Genomic DNA, 25,075 nt, shown 5'->3' on the forward strand with positions numbered 1-25,075 from the left:
AATATATTACCCCGCACATCACCCTTAACATGACCTTCATTTCCTCCAAATTTAAACTCGGTACAACGTTTCCATTACAGCCACGCAACATTTAGTTTTCGCAGCACACCGCGGGAAAACTTGGTTATAACGCTTTCGAGCAGTTATAGTTGTACGCTAAAACTTCACTGTAAAATTGGTTAGAAAAGTTGGCCATGTCAGAGACGCGTTAGGACAATGAATGTAATATTTCTCCGCGCTTAACTTGTTCCGTCAGGTATAGGTGTGGATGGTCTCTTCACAACGTCCGCAATATATCAATACATGACGGTCACGTATAAAACTAATTACGCAGATAATTTTAACTATGCACGCTTGAACTTAGTAGACACCTACGACCACGCCAAGTGCATCTTTCTTATCCAGATTACGCACACACAACCAACACATGTGCAACTTCCTGCATTGCAGTTTAACAAGACGGCACACACAAATTCACGGCTGAAAACGCTATTTCAAGTCGTATAGGCAAATTACTACGCCTGACCTTGGCATTCATGTATACAGCATATACGTATCCGTTTTTTTTTTCTCGCATGTGTAATAGTGAAACACGCAATTTTAAGAGGTAAAATCAATATTCCGCTGAAATATCACCCATATACAGGTCGCGCCACGAATGGTCATTTGAAGTGCTGCGAAACTCGTCAATAGTGGGCAGTTCTGTAGAAATAAGAAATTGGGAGAGCCTGGCCGTCTGCTGTAGGTGTAGCAATGGCAAACGTTTGTAGCAAATAAAAACGTTGTATCAGTGAAATAAACGTTTTTATCCTAAAAGGCTTGTGTTAGGGCTGCCTGCGCCAGGAGGCCGGAGGAAAGAGAAATAGACGGAAAGACAGGGAGGTTGCCTGCGCCAGATTTAACTTCAAGTACTTCGAGAACTTGTGATTGCTGGATGAATCTATACAACAAAACAAGCATACAAAGAAAAAAAAAAAAAAAGAAGCGCTGCAGCAAACTGGTGCGACAGGTCGTGTCATATAGGTTTCGTAAGACCACGCGACCAGTCGGCTGGGGCATCCAAATCTGCACTGACGTATTAGATAGCGCGCTGTAATACCCACGACCCTTTTGAATTCACGTTTTCGATTACCAAAGTCGGGATTGGGAGAAGCTTAAGGCGAAAGCAGTGCCTCAAAGTCTGGAGGTCTTCAACCTTTTCAAACACACGTTTGAAGAGACGCATTCGCAGTCGCTCGTGCATTGCGCAGCTTAAAGCATATACGCCATTTTTATCCGACGTGTACACATAAGTGCAGCAAGCTTTTCAAAGCTTCGCAAACGCTTCGAGGAATCGCTCCTCCGGTAGCACAAAGAAGGCGTATTTGAGCTGGCGACCATTCAAGTCCCGGAGTCATGTAAGAAACACTATAGTTTCCCCTGTGAGCGCTGAAAACCTGCATTTGTGTATGTGCGTATGCGTGCGTGCGTGCACGCGCAATCTGAGCCTTACATAGCACATGATGTGGAAGAGCTCTAGTGCTGCTTTTACACTACAAAAGCGGCTGAAATCGGTCTATTTTAATCGTTCTATATATTTGAATTTCAAGTGCGCTCGTGTGTCCGTGTGTCTCCTTTTTTGCCCTCGTCTTTACTAAGCGCTCCACTAGTGCATGCCCTTCCAAGATGAACCAACAAGCCCATCTCGCCACACTTGTTCTAAGAAGCCAAGAACGAGTAACAGCACCACGCGCGGTGGACCATGGACACGGCAAAAAGAGAAAAAAAGAAAGGGGGGGGACACATCAGATCGAAAAGCGGCAGGTAAGTACAGGTCGCAGGATGCGCGGAGTGGGCCTATAGGCAGCGTGTGCGAGCGATTCATTGTGAGAAAGATGTCAGTATGAGTGTGCACGCGCTCAGCCGCGCACGCCACTGTGCGTACACTTCTAGTCAGACAGTCCCTTTGTTTTCGTCATAAGCATCACTGCTTGTGGTCCCTTTGGTTTCCATCCTAAGGCACACGATGGCAATCGAATCACCGTATCCGTAAAGCGACGGCCCATGTCACTGCGCCGGTTCTCGTCAGATCACTGAAGCTAGGTAGCACTGGACTCAGAAAGTGCTCGAGAGAGTGACTCCTTGCGATGTCTGGCAATGGAAGTCTGGCCATGGAGCGTTTATGAAGCGCAGGACACAAGGACGTAGATGAAGGCCAACGCACGTGACACTGCCCCTTTGTGAAAATATTGATTCTTTGGCGTTACCGTTTCTGGACGACGATCCGGTTTCTTGAAGTAACTGTCCTGCCACGATTATCGGTGGCGTTAAAAAGATCCACAAGTCACAAAGAACACGTGTTGCCTGCATTCTGACGGTTCTGTGTGATATATGTAAAGAAGCAATAGAAAGTTATGCAATAGAGCACGTGCAATGCGGTGGTAGTCTGTTCCTGAGTGTATAAAAATGGGCGACCTCTTTCGGACAAACTTGATAGCAAACACAGTGCCATGCGCGTTTTAACCTTCGTCCCCGTCCTTGTCATGTGCGCTGGAAAACGCATCTACGATAACAAGGACTAAACTCGACCAGATTAAGCTACTTCTGTCGGGCCACATTACTCGCTTTAACCGCAGTCCGAACGGCATCCTGAACGAACCGTGACATTATGTGGCGCAACGACATACGCACAAACACATCGATACACATGACAGGCGCTGTGTCTGTATGTCTTTCATGGTGGTTCTGTCGTAGCGTTACAACATGCCATTAGGCAAGCACCAACTATAGCCAACAGCATGTCCTCCTGACAGAACAGTGCATCCGGCACTCGCCAAAACATGGTCTGCTGCCGGTGTACAGCGCACGGCACATTTATCCGTTGGCACAGCTGGTGCGCGACACAACGTGCAACTCATACGCGGTGAATCACACGACGGCACCGCTAAGCTGCATGAAACCTACGGCGCTGCAGCACTTACAGTTCACCTAAACAAAAAAGTGGCTTCCGTTTTCTCAGTGAAAGCGGCAGTATAGTGTCATAATTTATTAATTATATAGTTGATATCGGTGAAATTCGTAACGCAGCTAAGCCCCGAAGGAGAAATCTGTAGCTCTCTCAAAAAAAAAATAAAAAAAAATGCACAGGACACACGAAGTGCTGCGAGACAAGGTCCTAAGAGCATCCAACCTACGGACTGATCAAACTGAAAGTTACGCGCGTAGGTTTGTGGAATAAAAGTTCGATAAGCCAATGATACGATTTTTACATAAAGATAGCCTATGCTCTTGCTGCTGTCATTAGTTACATGGTAGCCTGTTTATAAAGTTTATTATGATAAACTAAACAAATGAATGGGGAGGATGGGTAATCAAGCTTCTTAATCACAAAGCTTCTCTTTCGCATAAAGCAGTCGTCAGCGATTAGCCGTCGCACGAACGCCACTAGATGAGGAAGCGCTCTCACGTCAGAATTAGCTCAATATCGACATTAGCTAATCCACGCAAAATAGCAAGTTTTCAAAACGATGAACCCTGGTTCTCAACGATGAACCCTGCAGCATGCTACTATGCTGGCACCTTCAGGAGGCGTCTTGCCACGTTAAGCAGTTTGCGTATCGTTCTGCTCTCGCCTCCAGCGCTGAGATATGTAGTTGTCCTCTAGAGGCACAATAGAAACAACGGACACCGTACTGCGAGCTAGTAGCTGATAAAAGCTTGGAGAAATTTTTTTAAGTGAGAAAATAAGACACCAATGAACATTTTATTACCTTAGCTCAATTACTGCGAACAGTATTTGTGAGCCGCCCTGACTCCAATTCGTATGTAGAGAGATTATCGCGTGATCTTGAGAAATAACACACTGTAGGAGGTGGTCCCACGCTGTTTGGAATCACAAGCGATAACAAACCTCACCATACGTGCGGCCCCAAACATTTCTATGCAATATATAGCCTCACACCTACCGATCCGAAACCCTTTCTAGCTTACTGCTCATCCTTTGGCGCAGTACGGGGAAATCTGCTCAGCCGGATACGTGTAATCTATTTCCGAACTTATAGCGGGTTGATTGCAGCAGAAGGCGGACGTCCATGGAGTAGTGGTTAAAGTGCTCGGCTCCAAGCCGCATGAGCGCTGGTTCGGTTCCTCGACTACCGCGCAATTTCTTATGTTCGAAATTTTTGCGAATGGACGGACGGACGGCCACGTTATTCAGCCCATTTCCTGAAGTAGGTCATAAATGCCGCTTGCAATACAAGGAAAAGGCGGTACAAGCCGAATGCTTCACGCGACAGTGAACAGGCCGTCCTTACAGAATCATTACGATTCTTATTACGAACGACCTTAAATCGCGCATTTGTGAAACGGACATGTACACTCCCTGTATCTAAAACGTATACCTTGCGTTAATTTTTCTTTCTTAACTGTCGGCATGATGTTGGCAGGCGTCACTACAACATGCCACGCCTATTGCAATTACTGCAGCCCCCTACACGTGCTTCTAGTTGAACCTGTTCAGTGCCCTCCTCATTTCCTTCGCAGGCAATGTAACGCACCTGTAAGGCAAGTAACGCGAAAGAGAGAGGAGACCCGAATGAAGGACTTTCTGCGTCAATTTAGGAAAACGAGAGCTACATTTTCCCAGGTCATGTGGCACACGGAAACGAAAGCACCTGGACGAAAGTGCAAACACACGCGAGTACCCTCGCACGCGGGGTAAGGCGGCCACGCTTAAGGTGCGTGACGCCCACGCTTAAGGTGCGTGGGCGCCACAGAAGCATTTGGGGATGGTCCTTTACGAAAAAAGAGGAGGTTCGCCTAGATATAAGCCTGCAAACTTTAAGGGTCAGTATTGTCCAAAAGAGACTTTGAACATAAGAGCGGAGAAAAAAAAAATGTGGTTGATCCCTCTTATATAGGAATCGGTATAGAACACGAAAGTGAAACGTGTCTTCACAGAAGTAGTGTAATGTTTATTGCACATTGATATATAATGTCTATTGGTGTTTTGTGGCTAAAGCGCCCTTAGGCGTTGATGCACCCACGCTGACGCCTGGTGGCACGTCTCCTCCATCACGACTACCAACGTCGATGACCATGAGCAACCGTCGTGCATATGGAAGCTGCACTACGCTGCACACGCTAGCACAACGCGAAAGACGAAGCACGTAACTGACACACTAATACAACGCGCAAGACAAAGCACGTAACTGAATCGTCACCGAGTCAAATCAGCGCGTACAGCGCGTCGTAATTGCAGCCTCCCCGATCAACTTCAGAAACATTTTCAGAGCTAATTGCGGAGGCCACGCTCCGCTGTGCTGAGTACGGTGAACGCCACCTAAGTGGCGTTGGTAGTGCTTCTTGATGCCAGCGTCCCTTCGAATGCTGGCATCGAGGCGTCGTAGTGCTGAGACCACCGAAGCGTTCACTGTCGGTGCGCGTTAGTGTCATAATGCAGTACTTCTCTTTTCTGCTCGTAGGCGGCGGCACCGCCCCGAGCAAGAGCGCGGGTACACGGAGGAGTGTTAGATATATAAGGCGCGTCTGTGTAGCTCTCTGCAAATGCGTTTGTGGCGCAATGGGTTAAACGCTCGGCGATCTATCGTCGCGGACCGAGAGGTCGTGGGTTCGATTTCCAAATTTTGCATGTTTGTGGAACTTTTTCTTCTGGTTTCTTTCTTTGTATTATGTTCGTGTATGTTCGTGTGACGTATTTCCGTGACGGAAATACGTCAGTGAAGTCTTGGTGGACCCCGGCATAAAACACTTTCGTGTTAAAAAGCCTGAATATTAAAAAAAAGGGGGGGGGGAACGAAAAAGAGAAGGTGTGGTGCTTACAAAAGAAGAGAGAACAGTTTAAGATTTCCCAAGGCGCAAATATGACGAAATTTACGAAAAGATGTATGTTTGGGTAAGGTTGACGGGGGAGATGGATGGATGGATAAAACTTTATTTGATCTCGGGAGAAGTGCGGCTGCAAAGAGCCGGGATGGGCCGATTTCGTCTTGCAGATGGCATCACAGGGCTGCCAATGTTCTCAATGATCTTTACACCGCTACTACGGTACAACAGAAAACAAATTACGCACGAGCCGAACACGTCGCTGTGCTTTCGCGTTCGCGGCTCACTTCTCTCTCTCTCTCTCTCTCGACGCAGAGAAATTGCCGAGCATTAATGGCAGCAAGCAAGGTTTCTAATGCAATATAGCTCACATCTGCCTAATGCGTGCCGAAAACACAGTGCATCCGCGAACGTTGCCTATATAAAATGCGGAGCGCGTGCCGCCGGAGTGGGACCACCACCTTAACCGTCGAGGGACCGTAACTAAACTACATCGTTCCATCGTTAGCGCAGGCGCTCTTTCGCACTCGCGGCAACGCACCATGAACACAGCAAGCCCCCGTGCCCCTCAATTAAAAAAAAAAAAGAAAAAAAAAAAAAAAAAGAAACGCCGGCGCTCCGCCGCCGTCGTAGAACGAGAGAGGCAAGCGTTTCGAACCTAATCTACGACGTCAAAGTCGTTCAAGCGCCGCTGCAAAAGGGTGAGAGGGGGGGGGGGGGGAGGGGGGAGGCGAGACGGGGTCGGTCCGTCTACGGAGTCGTCGGCCGGCCGGCCGCCGCCGTTGTGAAATGTCGGACTCAATAAGGGCGCACCGGCGCCGCCAGAGACACGCACTGCAAACACGCACCGCTCGCACGCACGCACGCTGGCGTGCGAACGCTCGGTCGGCAGCGGCGTTGAGTTCAGCGGCGATCAGACAGCCAGCCGAGCCCGGAGGAGAGTTGGTCCCCGGGGGATATGGAGCGAATTAATGGCAGGATGCGGAGAATTAATTACGGGAGGCCAGCGTATACGCGCCTTTATGCGGCGGGTGCCACCACCTCGCAACTTTCAGCGAGCGCCTCCCCCACCACCGCCGCTGCTACACAGCTAGCTGACTGCTTGAGCGGCGAGTCGGCTGCGATTCGCAGGCGCGTGGCCGCGGGCGCTAATAAATTGCGAGGGAGAAAGCAAAAGTTGCGAGTCTGGCTCTGCTGAAAACGGAACGCGTGTTCAGCGATTCGTCCGGATATACAGATGTCTGGGCGTCAGACTGCCCGGCGCCCAGCGGAGAAAAAATAAAGTTGGGAAAATAAAAGAACGACACGGAGAAAATGTCAGCAAAAGAAACGTCATTACGACGCCGGCCTCTATTCCTCCCTGGCCGTTTGCGCAAACTGGGCTGTCAAAAACAGTTTTTTCTTTCGGTTAAGAGGAACGTTTAACTGCGAAGAGGCGTAGAATAAACGAAACGCACATTCGCTCTGCAGTCTGTTACATTATTAACGTAAAATTCTATATCAGAAGGAAGCCCGCGTAAGCATTGTGCCACTTGCTCATCTCTACGCAGCCCGGTGTCATTGTCAATGTTATGAAAATTGATCCGACCAGTATAAACGACACGAACTGCTGTGGACGGCGTCGCCAGGTGAATCGAGAGAGAGAGAGAAATAGAAAAAAAGGAGAGGCAGGGAGGTTAACCAGACGCACGTCCGGTTTGCTACCCTGCACTGGGGGAAGGTGGTATGGGAATGAAAAGAGAGAGGAGATAGAGAGAGCAAACTACTGCAGGTGGCGGCGCCAGGTGCGCTGATGAGGTTCCGATCATTATAAGCTGTTATCGCTCTTTACTGCCTTATCCATCCGAGTCGAACCCTTTTGAACCGTGATCAAGCGTACTCCGGCGTCGGGTGCGTATGGCGCGGTCGCGCGGGCCTTATCTTGCAAGCGATCTGCGATGGGGACAAAGTGCGCCGAGTGCTGATAGGTGCGTGTACGCTGTGTTCTCGCCGCTTAGTTCGCGCTGAAGAGAGAGACAGCACGAAGATCAGTGCGCTCTCGGCTGCGACCTCTACATTGAAAGCAATCGTCTTACGTGACGGACGGACGGGTTTTCTCGTAGGGTAGGCGTAGAAATATTTACAGAAATACTAACAAAAACCTCAAACAACCGTAACACTGGTAGTTATTAAACAAAATGTTTGTACGTCACGCCACCGTGCTGTCTTTGAGCCCTTTGTTGCAGCCCTTTGAGCCCTTTGTTTTGAGCGCCATGTTGCAGCTCGTGTTTAACGTGACTGTACGTCCCAGAGCAACGCAGGATTCATAAACGACCATGCAGTACAGGGCTCCGAAGTAATCTTGAAAGCCTGGCTTCTTTCAGCTGCACCCAAAGCGTGCTACACAAGCATTCTTGCATTCCGTAATGCGGCAACAAGGAGTCGAATTCGTGACCACGAGCAGGGCAGGAGAACGCCAGATCCACTAAGCCGCCATCGAGGGTCAGCATGTGTTCTGCCCTGAAAGGTTCTTCATTCCTTACTCCATAATTCACTTAGAAGGAAGCTTTAGCTTGAAGCCATGTTCGAGTTGCGAAATGAAATACACTCTGCTCCAAAAGTAAACAAGGCGCGAAGGTCGGAAGAAGCGGAATATTTCCGAAGCCTCGGCATACACGTTGGCAATAAGATCTGTAGCCCGGACTACCATAGACAAACAATATAGTGAAGTACTGTTCGATAAAACTGTAATCAGAGACGTTGCCGTTGGTGAAAATAAAGTGCAAAAAGTGCATTGTTAATACGAACGAGCCATGCGTTGTCAATAAGTAGCTCGGACCAAATACTGCGCTTGTTTCCGTCTGCTCTGGAGAAAGGCCGTGTCGCCCATTTCGGCTTGCCTCGACACGGCTATGCGTTTGCTCACCCGAGTTCACCGTGGTCGCCCTACTCGTAAGTGATCGCGCTTCCCGTACTATTGTGGCCAAACCGGCCGAATGCCATCCTGAAATGAAGAGCTACGAGGTTCAATCTTGGCTCGGAGTGATTTTCTTTTATTTCGTGAGCAACGCACATGCTACTGGCGGGCAAGTTATTGTCGTTTTCCTTTTGTATACTACATTATGTCTGACATGTGGAGGAACGGGAATCTAGAATCTATCTTGTCTGGAATGTCAGGATATCAGGGCCTGACTCTCAGGGCACTTGGCAATCGCACCGAAGGCGGGCATTTGACTTTGTTGTGGGAGCTACACGAAGAGCTGGAAAGCAGCTCTTGGCAAACGCGTGCTCTTTGTCTCTAATGACACCAATGTTGCACGGAAGTAAATATGCCCACCTTACTTCCGCCACGAGTGACATGACAGACGATAATTGCGAATTAGGTACAATTGTGATGTTGATCGGCTAGTATGGCAGGTCGTCTCTCACCAGTCCACATTACACGTCAGTGACATACAAAGAGGATTAAGGCGAATGATATAGCGGTGCTTCAGTTAATAAAACGTATCATGTGCGACGCATGTTCGGGGAACGCATGGCACGAAGCTGACTGTCGATGCTCAGGTAAGTCTTAAAGAAATAAAGTCTGTAAGTTACGTACACGGCGCAAACGACAGACAACGCGGTACATCCTCCTGAGACCCGAACAGAGCTGTGGGATATAATCGGTCTACAAGGTCGTTTTAGGGGCGAAGCTCCTTATAGCGGCACCCGTTCGTCCCCGTCGTCGTCGTCGTAGTAGTAGTGTGTAACCAGTCTGAGAAAAATGAGAAAAAAAATTCCGAAGTTGTGTCCGTAGCGCGGAATCGAACCAGGGACCCCTCGCTTCCGAGCGCGCGGCGTTAGCCCAATACGCCACGAAGCGGACATGGACACACGCACCACGATGGCAATAAATACCCAACATTAACGAAAGGCCGCGTTTCTAGCGCGTTTCTAACGCGTTTGTGCTAGCGCGTTACGGCCCGTGTAAGAAGCTGGTGTAAGACGCTGTGGCCTCTCCGCCTTACCTTCAACGCGTTTCGAACGCGCTGCCCAAAGCGGTGGCAAGTCAAGTTCAAGTCGAGGAGCGTTTATGAATACGGGGGGTATACTCTCTCGGCAGTCATGTGATGGCGTCGGCAAACGCGGTGCACGTACCGGCATGTGTAAATGGCTGCGTAAGACGCTGTGGCCGCTCCCCCTTACTAGAGAGTACTGCACGTTTCTAACGCGTTTGTGCTAGCGTCCCCTTAAGCGGGAGATCCGATGATTCCCTCCGGAGCTTCGCCCACTCATCATCATTCACCCCGTGGATATGCTGTGATTTTTTTTTTATTGTCTACGTTATGTTATGAACCTGAAAAACAATTCTTAATATTTAAATACCACGGTGAGATGCCAAAAGCTGCGTCTCCATGTACATGGGGAAAAAAAAGAAAAACTATCTTCATCATCTCCTCATGCCTGCTATGGTGAAAACTGCCGTTCATTGCTTAAACGCAGAGATGAAGATGGAACTAGGTGTAGTACATTGCCATGTTGCTATCGCGTCCGGTATTTTCGCGCAGTCTCAATGCTTTCGAAATACACCTGAAGGTTGTTTCGGCCGTCTAGGACGACACAGAGGTCTAGATCAATTGAGTGTCAAATTTCTCGAGAACGGATGACAAGAGTATTAGTGAACCACTTCTTTACAGTTACACATGCACTGTACTTCATACCCAGAATGAATATTTTGCGTAATCCCTTCCGAGTTAATTTCGAAAAACATTTGAAGGCAATGTACAATGTATTTTATACAAGGGGTCTTAGGAGGATATATGACCCTCGGAATGATGGCGTAAACTTTGTAGCTCGCTCAGGGAGGCGCACCACGCGCCAAACCATAATGGCGTAATCAGGCTTGTACGACGGAAATGTCGCTGCAACATCATCCACCAGGACAAAAGACTACTTTGTTAGCTGCTTGCTTGCGCCTTATACACCAAGGCGCTTACCCAATAGAGTCACTACTTTTTATTGGACAAGAAGTCGGCGGTTAAAGGAGGAGCAGATATAAAACACGTAGGAGAAGGTCAGGCGGGGTAAGGCGGAAATTGTACAAGTAATACTGAAACAGACTAATTTTAGAGAGAGGAAAACTTGCGATTTCCTAAACTATCACAAATACGAAGGTATTAAAATGATTTTTAGTTACATCCGCCATTTTCTCGACTTAGTTCCCCGTACAGCCTTTGTCTTCGTCCTCTTTCATTGACACACTACCCCATCGTTCTGCTCCGGCATATACTAATATAGCTGAAACTCGATTTAACGAAGTGATGACCACGCTCGAATTATTTCGTTATATCAGGAAATTCGTAAAATCGAGAAAGATTAATCCGGAGCCCTCCACTACGGCGTGCCTCATAATCAGAACTGGTTCTGGCACGTAAAACCCCAGGAAGAAGAAAATCGAGAAAGATTTTTCGGTCCTTCGAAATCTAAAATTGTAACGTAGCGACACCCAATAGCTTCCACGGCATCGTATTTGCCGCTAGCCCACGCGTGCGCGAGTGAGAAGTCCGCGAGGGCGGCCCGAATGGCTTGTGCGACGTGCAGACCACTTACCTTCATGTGACGATGCAGGCCACTTACCTGGCCTGCATCGTCACATGAAGGTAAGTGGTCTGCACGTGAATCTATGACAGGCTGCCTATTTGCAAAGACGCGTGAGCAAAGGCCGCGACTAGGGCGCATAGATGTTTTAACGCGATAGCGTTCGAGCGCATGATCGAAGAAAAACCCATCTGTGTCAAAATTAGAAAGAAATCACCGGTTTTTTTACTCATCTATTCCAGGAAAAACTGCCTTAAATCGGGTTTCGTTGCCATTAGTTTCGTTAATTCGGGTTAATGACAACATTTAACCCCATGGGTACCTGCCGGGGAATGGAAATTTCTCCGTTAAATCGGGAACTTCGTAAAATCGGGATTTGTTAGATCCAGTTCTAACTGTATATATCTTGATCTTACTTTTTTATGTATATACGCGCGTTATTTGTCATTTTATACTGCAATGAGATGTGGAATAACTGACGACGAAAGTTGCTAACATATGAAATAGCATAAAATAATTCAACCAATCAACACATGCTGCCCGTCCAAGCCTTCGATACAAACATGATCAGCTAAGAAACTCAGCACCTAAAAGCAATCGCTGTATAGAAGTTCGAAGCTCGAAACTCAAATTTTACACTTAGAAGGGGAATAACGCAGAAAAGCAGTGTCTCCAACGTTTACGAAACAAAGTAGCAGCATCACTTACAAACACTTCCACAGTTTCAGCCACTGCAACAAAGCGCTCTTCATCGTCTATTCCATGTTCCATTGTTTAATTTATACACGCTTAGTTAATTATCCAGTCAGCAACAAAGTAAAACAACTGCGAACGCACGCTGGACTGAATCGCGTCAACGGACCGTTCATTCAGACGACAAATTTCGGCGATGCTTTCTTTCAATTGTGTTGTTCTTTTAAACTAAGCAAAAAGGAAACCAGAGGTATCTTGCCAATGCATCGGGCCTCTTGGGAAAAGGGAACCTTTTGTACATGTGTCACACCACTAAATGTAACGCATAATAATGAATCTGAGTCAATGGTGTCGCGTCCTATACTTGAATGTATAATAAATGAGTGTATTTCACAAAAGTGACGTGGCTTGCCTTATGTGGTAAGGCTCGTTTGTATGGCAGAGATCCTAATGACTCCTGCTCCAGTCTCCATCCCCCCCGCCTCCTCCCCCATACCTCAATTACGAAACGTTTGTGCTTTGTATTAAACCTAAAACTTTTCAACTCAAGTAGAATAAGTTCCCTCCCTGGGTGCCGATCACTTCGAATTCTCATCGCTTAGATGAGTGCACTCATCGCTGTTGACGCGTCCGGGCGATCCCGAACTACTACTAGCCACTGTACCCGAACAACCCGAGGACCGGCATACTCGGCATTCTTAAGGCTGGCGTGACGTTACCAATGTCACTCGATGACGAACAATTACGAGATGCTAACTTTCATGGAACAAATCTATCGTATTAGACATGAATGGCGGGTAAATGAAAATTTTCTCTGTCAGCGATTACAACCCGTTGTTTGACAGTATTATTGATTACACGCAAGCTACGCCGTTCGCGTTTCAGAGCGCAGTATAGTGAGCTTCCGACTAAGTCCATCAAGCGATGACTTGATTTGTGCTCATAGTCTGCGAGAATATCAGGATAGTTATTTGCCTTTTACTAAGAATTAGCCTGAGCTTCGAGTTATGACAAAGTATTATCTTGTTTTACTATCTATCTCATCCCATCCTGTTTGTTACATTGCTGAAATGAAAGTTACCGCAACGACCAATGAGCACGTTTTGTGGGCACCTTTATCGAGTACTAGCTAAGAAACCACTTCGACTTGGAGAGCATTGCAAGCTCCACTGAAGCGCGCCATTTCAAGCCATCCTTCCCACCCCCAGCGTTTTCCATGCGCATGTTTACCTTATACAATAGCGGCAAACAAATACGTACATCGGTCACTCAATGAGAAACAGCTTGTTAACTCAAAGACGAAGGAAATCTACGGTCTAATGTCACCAGTTGGTCGGATTACGAATGTAAAAACGTTCGAAAGCCTTACCAACGAAGCGATTGACCACCACGACGTCCAGAACGTAGGACTCGTGCCGTGTCCTATGCTCGAGGGTAGTCCACGGGAGCGCCAGCAGCTCCAAAAGCACACGGTAACTCAATCCAAGGCAAGTCAAGTGCACGGCCACCCGACGGCGCCAGGGGCAGGCACGTTTTAAACTGGCGCGCGCTCGGTAGCGTCAGATCCGGGCACCGCTTGAAAGGTCGGTCACAACACAAAGAAACAATCGCAGCGGTAAATCCGGTGCACGGAAGCAACAATCACGCGCTGTATCTGTCGAGCGTCGCCGCACGTGAAGGACGCGGGACTCCTGTCAGTGTCACGTTCAGGAAGGGCGCGCGGTAACTCAGTCGTGCCTGGGCGCGATCAGTTGCAGCACACGCAATCACAACACACTGACGTCCCAAGCGAGGAACGACTGCACACCACCACTCGAAGCAAGGAAAGAAGCCAGTGTGACGTTTGAAGCGGCAGCAGCAACAGCATCAAATGGAACGAGAGCGATGATCCCGTCGCTACAGTCTTTCTTTTACTACTCCGGTGAGTGACAAGTGCCGCGGTGCTTTCCGGGTGTCCGCGAGAAAAAGGAGAGGGAGATCATTGACGGACGTCCGAGCCGGCACGACGGGCGAGATGACCGTCCGAGATCGATGTGACACCTCCGGACGACGTCAAAAGGGTCGCGACTACACGACACGCACAACGCCGGCGGCAGACATCGTCCACCTTGACGGCTGCTGTACTCCAAAGGGGCGGAGCGTGGCGCCGGTTTTACACACCAGCTGCTGCTGCAGCGGCGCGGCGAGCGGCCATGCTGTCCTAGTGGACTCCGAGCTGCGACTAGCGTGGAGGCGCGCAAAGCTGCCGGCCCGCAGTGGCGCCGCCGCTGCCGGCGACTGGGGAGCGTTCCATTCGCAAGAACGGGGGAGAGGCTGCGCGCGCGCGAGGAGCTATGCCGGAGGACGGAGAGACCGTGCCAGAGCGCACGTCAGGTAAAAACATAATGCAGGATACTCTTCAGCATCACGGCTCACAACCATGGGGGAGCATTTTGTAAGTGTCCACCTAGTGGACTGTCCATTTCGGCCACCGCTGATTGGCTGGATAAGTACGAGCGAGAAGGAGGCCTGGCTGGAGGCGCCTGCCCCGCTTCTCGCTCGTACCCCCCAGCCAGGCCAATCAGTACTTCAAGAGCAGCCGAAATGGAAACTCCACTAGGTGCACACTTGCAGAATATCGCTCCGGCACTGCTCTACGCGGACGCAGACGGTACGCATCGCAACGAGCGATTCAGCATTCTGCGCGGTCCATCCGATTCTCTGAGAGCGCCACGGGGCGCCTTCGTGAAAAAAAAATGTTTCATTTCACGAGCACGCAACCTTGTTCCTTTCTTTCCAATCTTCATCGTCAAGTTGAAGATTGAAAAGGCCACGTGGCCTTCAGCTCTTGTTCCTCTTTGTCTAACAAAGAAAGAAATAAACTTCAACTTCAAGTTATGATCAGTTATATAAGCAGGTATAATCGCCTCAGACGCATATAGTTTTGATGCTTTGCTAAAAATTACCTCTCGTTCTTAATTTACAGAAAACTGAACAAATTAACGACCGTTTGTAAGAGTAAAATGGTTTTTAGGAATAGCAGGATGTTTGTCAAGGGAAACATAGTTGAAGGCGGCGTGAGAGGACTAGATAGAGTGATGAGATGGACATGGTGACTACACGACGCTGGAGGACGGAGGGGACCCGAATGGGGGACTTAAATCTTCATCCGGCAGGGGACCTAAATTGACGTGTGATGATCACGCCTATTGGGCAGCACAAGTAGGAAAATGAACTTACGTTCGCGTGAACAAAAATGCCTGAAAATGGCGTTGCGTGTCACGTGAGTTGACATGCAGGGCTGATGACATTATCATAGTGACCTGCTGTGATTCGCCTCCAGTATTAAAGCTGCAGTGAAACGATGCATAATTATCATCACTTGAAGTGAGAGAAATCGCTAACAAAATACAGATAATTTTACCGGCGTATATGTAAGCGCATACACGTTACTCTGCAAATGGAAAGGCTCTAGGGAGAGGAGGCCGGAATAGGGGAAAACAAGAACAGCTAATGTCTTGAAGGAATGAAAAAGGAAAATTTAAAGCTTGACGTTGCTTTGAAGAAGGCATTAGGACTTAGTATGATTCCTATAGATCTACTCGATTTTGGAAGCAGACCCATTCTAATGAAATAACACGTCATTTCGCCTTGTAACCGGGGACATTCCAACAAAATGGGTTCCTCAGTTTCCAACTCGCCACAGTTATCACAATCAGTGTTGGTGCTCAGTCCAAGGCGGCACAGGGGAATGCGGCGTTCAGACAAAGCTCATGATGCACTTTCTCAAGGTTGTGTCGAAGCTGATGTGGAAGTGTTTATTTAAACACGGGATTCATTTGAGTGTAAAGTGATGTTGATGAAGTGACAGACTCCACAGGCGATTCCTTTCCGCACGGGCTTATTTCTTTACCACTGCTGATGCTGTGGATTTTGGTAAGTATATTCGTCCCGAAATTTCTTAAATGCAGACCTCTTCGGGCAGCTAGGTCGCTTTTTCAATTCCTCATATGCCACAATGTCCAGGAATCCATTAATAGCACAGTATGGTGAGCGAGAGTGGCTATATGATGAATGTAACCAATGTCTCTAGTTACAGGATTTTACTGACGAGGAAAACTAGCGCAGCAATTAATTCTTTTGGTGTATGTTGATTACAAGTCGTGTACATTTCCGCATATGTGTTAGCTGTAGGGCCGCTTGTGTTCTAGTGAAGATGACCCATTGTCATGATGGTTGTCGAAAGATGTAAACAATGGCTTCTTTTATACCATAAACATTCCAGCAGAACTCGTCACACGATTAGTGTTGACGCTAATGTGATTAGCATTTAAGCAACAGCGGCACACCGTATTGCCACCACTTAAACGCGTCACCTGAGTCGTGTATACAGCCTGGCTCCTCCTTTGCGCTTCCGATGGATGGATGGATGCTATAAGCGTCCCCTTTGAAACGGGGTGGGGGGTTACGCCACCAAGCTCTTGTTCAAATTTTGCCTAATATCCTACCTTTATTTTTGAGAAACACACACGCAAAGAATTCCAAGCATCCACCCCTTTACACCATTAATGGGAACCCTGCTTCTCTACGTCTCCGTTGTTTATGGTCGCCCTACTTTTCTGCCACGAAACCTCCAGCCGCCTCTTACTAATCTCTATAGCAGACATGTTTACTTTGCCCCCTGCTATCCCTGAACCCAAGGGCTTCAAGGAGGTCAGAGGAGACTAGTCTTGCAGCTGGGTAGATTTCTTCACATTCTAATAAAACATGTTCCGCTTTCTCAAGCCTTATCTTGGTGTACCTCGCGTTATAACAACGCGTTCTAAGGCATCCTGATCTCGCTTCGAAAAGTAAAGAGCTTCCCTTTAAGTTATCATAAATTGTTTCTTTCTTGATTTCGTTATTTCCTTTGAGGTAGTTAGTCATAGCAGGTTTCTTTTCCATTGCCGCCACCCATAACCTTGTCTCAGCCTCCCTCACTTTGCGCTTGACGTTCTTTGTTGCCATGTTGCTGGCCATACCGGTCGCATATTTGCTGGTAAGCTTCCTAGTTCTTTTCCTCCACTGTGAGCCCTTCTAGACACGCTGTGTCATCTAGCAGCACCACCGCGAAGTCCGCGCCTGGCGCGTGAGTGAATATTTATTCAGACAAGTTTGTCTGAATATGACACTGTTTGATTCCACCCAACACCGGAACACATTTTAAAGCATTTTTTTTTCTGTAATCGAAGAGCTGCACATAACCAGTTGCACACATCCAGTGACCCAAGTTTGGGTCAAAGAAGTTTGTTGAGGAGTGGCGTATACCCAGTTACACGTGCCTAGTGAGCCAAATTGACGTTAAACAGGTCCATTAAAAAGTGATCCAGTGTCACATACACAGTGACCCAAGTTGGTCTGACAGTTGGGTGTGAACCCGGATCCCTCAGCACAGCAGCCCGATACTGTACCCATTTGACCATGGGTACACAGTGACTCAAGTTGGCGGGAAACTTCAGTTAGAAACAGATAATCGGTCGGTAGGTATCCTGAAAGTGCGTGAAGTTCCCAAAGAATGATAATTGCATTAAAATCAGCTGCCGTGCGGGATGGTAACCGTTGAAGATGGTAAGATCGGTGGTGACCAGAAGACGATACGTAGAAACCACACGATCAACTCAAGACCAATCAGTGAAGATATCGGTAGAAGCCAGGTATTCCTTGTTGATAAGGCCCCAGGTTGATTTTGAAAATTCCAACTTGAGGCATGGTTTTCTTTGCGCGGATGCTAGAAATGTGCAATATGACTCGCATGGAAGAATTTGTCCAAGGTGGAAAATTCAGAGGCATGAGCTGCTGCACCTGTGAAGGGACTCTCTATACGCATATGCCTTGGCCTGCCAAAAGGATCGTCCTGCGTCGGAGCGGTATTGGTAGCAAAATATGTGCCTGTTGATGTCTTAAGCATACAAAAAATATTATGCATTCATTTTCGACACGTTACTCAGATGAAGAAACATTTTTTTTTTCGGGAGCGCAGCCAAAACCAGTGCAAGCTCCAGCTTTGGCCAGGTCATCCGAGAAATGTCTGCCCCAATCCCTGCATTATATCGCCATTGCGGCGGAGCTGATCGCGCTCATACCACTGACTTTACACCCTTAAACAATGAAGACTTATATGCCCTGCTGAATAAATATAGCCTATGAAAGTTGCTCGTTAAAACACACCAGGTGGTCCTAATTCATCCGGAGCATGGTGCAAGAACGACGGGTGCTGCGGTACTGGGGCGTTTCACTAATACTGGGGTGCCGCAAGTTGGCGCACGCAGTGAGGAGGCTGGGAGACCACTCAGCACATCCTAATGGAATGCGAAGGCATTCATCGTACACCTTCCAGAAGCGCTCGGATTGGAAGTGGACGGAAGCATCAACCCGTCAGCAGTCGAGATATAATCAAGAAGCGTTAGGGTATTGGTGGAAAAAAAAAAAGCAGGGAAGATGTTGATACGGCCGGATCTGTTACAGGCATAGCTATAGCGGTACAAGGTAGACAGAGAGGGAGAAGTTTTGAGGGAGAGAAAACAGATGAAAGAGATGTATACAACAGTGCTAGAATGAAAAGCATGTATAGCATAACTGAGTAACTCAAGCAGGCTGGGTGACTATTTGTCACCGTCCCATTTCAAAAGGGGAGGCCAGTAAATCATCATCATCATCGTCTGAGAAGCTGGGACGCCGAGGGCTGACATACCTTGGGTCTTGCCTTGGGCGCTGCGTTGGGAGCGCGTGTTGCAGCTGGCGTTTTTCAGAGCGCCTGCTAGCGTTCTTAACGACAGACATAAGTTACTGTCTCTGTGTCACAAATTATAACAGGTGATTTATAATTGCTGCGATGCTGTGCTGCATTTTCAAAACAAAAGCGTAGAACATATATATCTCACCGCGGCGTTCACAGTTCGCGTGTTTTACGGCGGCCCCTAGTAATTTAATTTACTTTTGCTACAACTATTTGAACAAAGTGCCGTTATATCATTGGCTACTATACGTTGCGTTCCTTTTCATTCGATACGCAAGCAGTGTGCTGGGGAGTCTTACGTACGATTTGTTCCCGAATAAATTGAAGCATTTTCGCGTAATGCAGTACGTTAAACCCTCTTCACAGATTTCACTGTTATTTAAACTCGAACAAAAATTATGCATAGTGCGTTTCACATACGGGTTCTGTTCAGAAGCTAAAAGTTCTTGAAGCCACGGATTGAGAGATAGCTTATTTTTTATAAACCATGCTGCCACCCCTCATGCGTATATTGCTCGGTGAAATCAATCTGTGTAGCCTTTAATTATTAATCTACATGACCAAAAAGATTATGGAGTCTTACGAGCCAAAATACAATCTCATTATGAGGTACACCGAAGTTGGGGACTCAGGCCATCTGCACGGTTTCCTTAACGTGTGCCTAAATTACGTACATGAGTTTTTTTTTTTTCTTTCATTTCTCCACCACCAAAATGCAGCTGCCACGGCCGGGATCGAGCCCACTCTTTATGACAGAAGGCACTGTTTGGTTTACTTGTTTTTATTAAACATTCACGATGGAACCGAGACATAAACGCAACTTGTAAGTCAGAAAATTGTCAATTATTATTATTAATATTTCTTTTGAAAACATATATACGCTAGACCGGAAAGGGAAATCGTGGAGCAGGCTGGCAACTGCCACCGGAAGGTGCACAACGCCTGCCTACTCTTTAGAAAGCAGGAGACAGAAACACAGAAATGGAAGATAGGACGGAGGGGAAGAAACATGAAAGAAAGAGCAAGATGACTAATCCCAAATAATTAAGCAGGACGCACACAGTACAAGTCACGCACAGTGGGGCCGGTCACTGCAGGTCACGCCACTAAAGAATGTCAAAATAAGGAGGAATAGTGCCTGAGATCCCGTCACCTGAAAACGGAAAATTGTCAATCGATGTGCAGAATAAGGCACATACCCCGCGTAGCCTTCCTCGCAGCTTTGTTTTACGCGAGCTTAGGCAGTTCTTATTTAGAAATTTGCTCTCTGTTCATGCAGGCTGAAACAAATTCATTGTGCACTGCCGTCCACGTCCTTGTCACGTACGCCGAGTCGAAGTGCTTCTCGCACACGCAGTTTTCTGGCCGCAGGACTCGCGATCTTCACGCTATATGACATCCTGCCAAACTCGCGGTAGGCTCACCAAGAGCAGGGATGACAGATTGCTTCAATGTCGAAGCAAACGTACTGAAACTAAGAGGTTGCCGTCTGCCCGCACCACACTCTCGGAGGCAATATAGTCTGTTACGGTGCCTGAGGAATTTGAATGGTTGCAGTGGAGGACAAGAACAGTGAATAAACTAATTTTAATTGTTTATTTCGCTTTACGTGAGCTGTTTTTATTTGTACGTTCAAATTTCCCGCGCTTTCAGCCTCCTTACGTGTGCTGCCGTGCAGCGGTGCAGACACGAAATGCCCCCATTAGTGAGACGCGTTTCGCCCCAGCGGACCCCGCGTCGTCGGAGCACCTGTTTTTCTTACATCGGGATCCGGAACCCCCCTCCCCACTACATTACACATAGTGTTATGTGTTTGCGGTTTAAACCGAAAATTGTCGAAACACTGCCACCGGGAATTTTTTTTTTTACGATTCCGTTTTGTCCGAAAACCACCTACTCTTCCATCGCAATGAACGGCCAAAAAGAAAAATAAAAACAAAAAAAAAGAGAGAGAGAAAGACAGCCAATCGACTTTTTCGGAGGGGAACGCTGCATCAGCGCGATAAAGTTGAAAGACGAAGTTAGAGGGTGTCTTGGTTTGAAGACAAGCGCTATTGCCAGCATATCCCAAGGATCTAGATCTACATCTGCTATTGTGACCGAGCCTTTTGGAATCGGCCCCTTCAACATAGAAGGTTTTTGTCAGCACCTACTTCCGATCCCGTGGTGTGTCAGCACCGTGCAAATGACGTCATGTAAAATATTGCCTATATTATAACCCCTACTTCCGAAACCAGGGCACATGTCGGAGAAATGTCAGAGCACATTTTCAGGCTGATGGACGCTCCGTGGCTAGGGAGCATACATGCAAGCGCTGTCTATCCGTGGCCGGGACGACATGCCGCAACTCACGGATGATTTTCGAAAGTATCAAAGTTACGCGATTTGAAGCATTGTTGAGCCTGTTTCATTCTGGAGGGTTCACGCAGCGCAATGGCCAGCACTGTCCCGGTGCGCGCTGAAGGACCCTGCTACTATAGCTTTACCATGCTTCTAGCACCAATGTGTAAAGGGCATTTTCCTATGCTAATTAGAGTGATTAACAGGACCGTGCTGCCATCACCGACATGAACCTTGTTAAGCATTCCTGTACCTATGCTACAACAAGCTGTAACGCGCGCTGTACGATCGTGCTTGTGTTGACCCGCCGTCATAGTAGATATTTCACCTGAAAAAAGTTTTGGATGCGTTTTTGTGTGGTTGGTGTCCCTCATTAGAACGCGCGGCCATTCAAAACAAAAAATAACTCCAAATTTCGGACAATTGGAAAGTAAAAAAAAGGAGTAAACGCTGATAAACGCCGAATTATTTTAGAAAAGAATGGTCAACGCCGATATAAAGGAGCCGAATTTCGTAAAAAACAAGCTCCAAGAACGCGGAAGCCACAGTTTCGGCACGTTAAATCTCACAGCTGAATTTTTTTGAATGTTTGGGTAGCCGATATTGGGATCTAATTTTTATAATCCATTAACATTTTCCATTAACAATGAGGAAAAAAGGACTCGCTGGTTTGAATATACGCCAGTAAGACAGAAGTTAAGGCATCGCAACAGCTAAAATAAAAATAGAGACTATTTACACTTAATTTTAATTTCCGTATTTTTTGGGGAGTTACCGTCACAGCCTCGCGAAATTGCCGTAGGTAAACTAGGTCTATATCTCTGTTCTCATCTTGTTTTTTTAGAAATCGTGTTACTAACTCATTTCGCAAACAAAAAGTCAGTGAGCTTTAATAGTTTCCAGCACGTACCGAAATAACTATTGCCTGACGAAGCAGGACAACCATGTCGCACACTATGCCTTCGTACCAGCGGCCGATGAAAAGCCCAGATTCAAAGCTACACATTGTCCGCGTAACCTACCAGAAGGCAATGCTTTCATTCGGAGCTCTCATTCACAAGCTATGAACGCCGAATTTATCCACCGCAGAGAAGCAGTTGACGAAGACGCCCCGGCATCGAACCTGCCCCATTGGATTCACTGGCCAGGACCCGCCTCTCGATCCCACCGCGTCTCCCCCGCTTTCCACCACCGCTGAAGCGGCGGCGGCCGTTGCGATACAATCGCACATGCCAAACCGTCGTCTAAAAGACGGTATGTTCACCCCGCTCCGGCCGTTCGAGCAGCTTCTCGACTACTCGACCCCTGTTGCCTCCTCTGCGCCCAATGCACACACGGCCACCCGGTCCCTCGCCGTCGTCGCGTGCGACACTGCCCACTCGTCGCACAAGGTATCGCCTTGTCCCTTCGCACATCAGAGGTGAACGGCCATCGAGTGGCTCATCCCCGAGCGCCGTCGTCGTAGACGGGGTGTGGCCGCGCACTTTCGGTGGGCTGCGCTGGCGTAGCTGTCCGCAACGAACGACGCGCGGCGGTTCTCAAAACGCCTGTTGCGCAAGGGTTCCGACGAAGAGGAATACACCTGCCGCCCGTCCCCGATAAACCCGGCTAGCGGCCGCTGCCTGGCGATGACACGGGGTGCAGGCGTGTCCGGCCTGAGTCATGCGGGCCGGGAGACGAGTTTCCGAGAGGGGCCATCTGGGTATGGAGGTTGTTATGGGGGAGTTCGTGGTAGCGATATGGCTGAACGGGAATTCGAGGGTGTGGAGCGATTGGCTTTTTTGCTACGTAGACTCCCTTTTGTCTCTACGTTATTCGTTTAAGAACGCTGCTCTTCTGCATTCTTCTGGAGCATTTCTTTTCCTTCGTCCGATCCACTGCAGAGTACAGCAGACAGGAGAATACACGCCGGCTAAACGCTCTGCTCTTCATTAAAGAGCTTTCTCTCTCTTTCTTATACCCTCCCCCTTTCCAAATAAAGAATAAGAAGAACAAATGATCCCGTAGTGCGTGCTAAAACAAAGGGTACAACGCACACACACACAACGAGGAAAGTAAAGGGAAAAAATAATAAAGGGAGATGGGAGGAGCGAGAGAGAGCATGGCGAGTGCACCAGAACATTAAGAATGCTACGGATAGACCCTAAGTTTTCTCAGCATATGCCATAACATAATAGCTGATAGTTAATGCGTAGGGCAGATAACAGGTCGTCTATTTGGGCTGCAGAATGGGTGCCAAGAGGAGGAAAACGCTGTCGAGGACGGCGCAAAATTAGGTGGGGTGATAAAATTCGCATATTTGCAGACGGGTAATTGGAGATCGCTGGGAGAAGCATTCGTCCTGCAGTGGACGTAAAAATAGGCTGATGATGAACAGCTGCTAGCAGCGACAGCACCATCAAACATAAGAGCTGTTTTCAATACACTAACGCTCGTTCTACGGGAGAGTTGACGCCCGTTCTCAGAAGCCCATTCACAGTTGCGGTCCTGCGGATACGTGGCCGTGGGGTGCAGGCGTGTCTCGCGGCACCTAAATGGATGTCTACACGCATCGGGCCACTCAACCGCAGGGGCAGAGTGCTTGTGGAGGCGAGAGATGTCATCGTGGTCGCCCTGACAGTTTTCTGCTATTCTTAGGCATGGCTTGCTCACAGGGGTCAATATAATTTCACAAGAAATGTTCTCATACCGAACGCCGCCCCCTCCTCACAACGCCGCACCACCACTGTGTGGGAAACGCAATATTGAATTTGAATTGAATTTTCTTAGCCAGTCTATGGTATCTACAAAAGATATGCAAATCAGGCGAGGAAATAAAGAGAAATTATATGCAAATAAAGGCCGAGAGGACGGACCGAGCTGTAGTATGCTCTAGTCTGCTACTCTGCACAAGGGAACAAGGTAAAAAGGAAGTAAAGAGTGGATGAGTGATGATGAGAATACCCGAGGGGCATCTGATGGTTGCGTTGGTGGAGGCACGGCAAATTGTTTTCGGAATGTATTGAGCTGCTGACTGGACATTAAAGAGAGAAGAATGGGAAGAGAACAGGCTGTGCCCTTCCTTGAATAGGTTAAGCATGCACGTCAAGGGGCTGAAGAGTCAGAGGCGCACTACCCTTACCTATCCACCACCAACACTGCTTTTACTTTTATTGCGATAGCAATTACATGAACACTTCAAACGGATTTCTGCCGTCGGCGTCGCCGTAAGGTTCCCTATAAAGTCCAAGGGCGATAAAATCGTCGCCGCGTGCCGTATGCGCGAGTGAAAGCACGCGGGAGGCGCGCGCTATCACGGAGAGCGAACGCACGGCGGAAAGCAAACGCGACTTCCGTCGCGCGAAGAGCCGTGGGGGTATGGGAGGGAGGGAGGCGGGGCGACGCTGTGCTGCGGCACCAAATGCGTATCTTGCAACCGGGCGCAAGGGGAACTGGCCACTCAATCTCCCACGCGAAAGGAGGAAAGCGGGAAGGCAGCGCGGGAGGGAGGAGGGGGGCAGCTTCTACTCTGCCAACAAAAGCGCTTGTACTTTGCCCGGCTGCGGCGGTCGTCCGCACCGTCTCTTAAAAGCGATCTCCACACACGGATCTGACATTTGTATGCGCTGTGCATTCGCCGCTCAGTTTCCGTTGAAGCGATAGACCGCACGAACCTTCGCCCGCTGCGGCGGCTGCGCTTGCTGCCAGCGTTTTGGCAGTTGTTGCCTGCGGTAATTCAGTGTGATCTATTCACGTTTGCTTGTGCGTGCTGACACCATGCTTGTTAATTCAGTTAGTAAGCGAATGTGTCCAAGTTTATGCAGCCGATAAAACTACTATCCCTACTTCGAATAGCTCTTTACTAATTTGCTATCGCAATTGATGCTTCGCCTTTCGGGCGAAACTGCGACTTTTTTTTTTCTTACC

At 48.1% G+C, this 25,075-nt stretch overlaps 1 long non-coding RNA gene across 1 annotated transcript in view; it reads right to left on the reverse strand.

Annotated features, from left to right (window-relative positions):
- Positions 1 to 14,308, reverse strand: part of LOC119449628 (uncharacterized) — a 203,036-nt gene extending 188,728 nt beyond the window's left edge. Inside the window, exon 1 of the long non-coding RNA XR_005191243.2 lies at positions 13,445 to 14,308. This is a non-coding gene — a long non-coding RNA (uncharacterized LOC119449628). The remainder of the gene's footprint in view (positions 1 to 13,444) is intronic.
- Positions 14,309 to 25,075: the final 10,767 nt, after the last annotated feature.

This window comes from Dermacentor silvarum, chromosome 4, assembly GCF_013339745.2.
Source record: "Dermacentor silvarum isolate Dsil-2018 chromosome 4, BIME_Dsil_1.4, whole genome shotgun sequence".
NCBI classification, from domain to species: Eukaryota; Metazoa; Arthropoda; class Arachnida; order Ixodida; family Ixodidae; genus Dermacentor; species Dermacentor silvarum.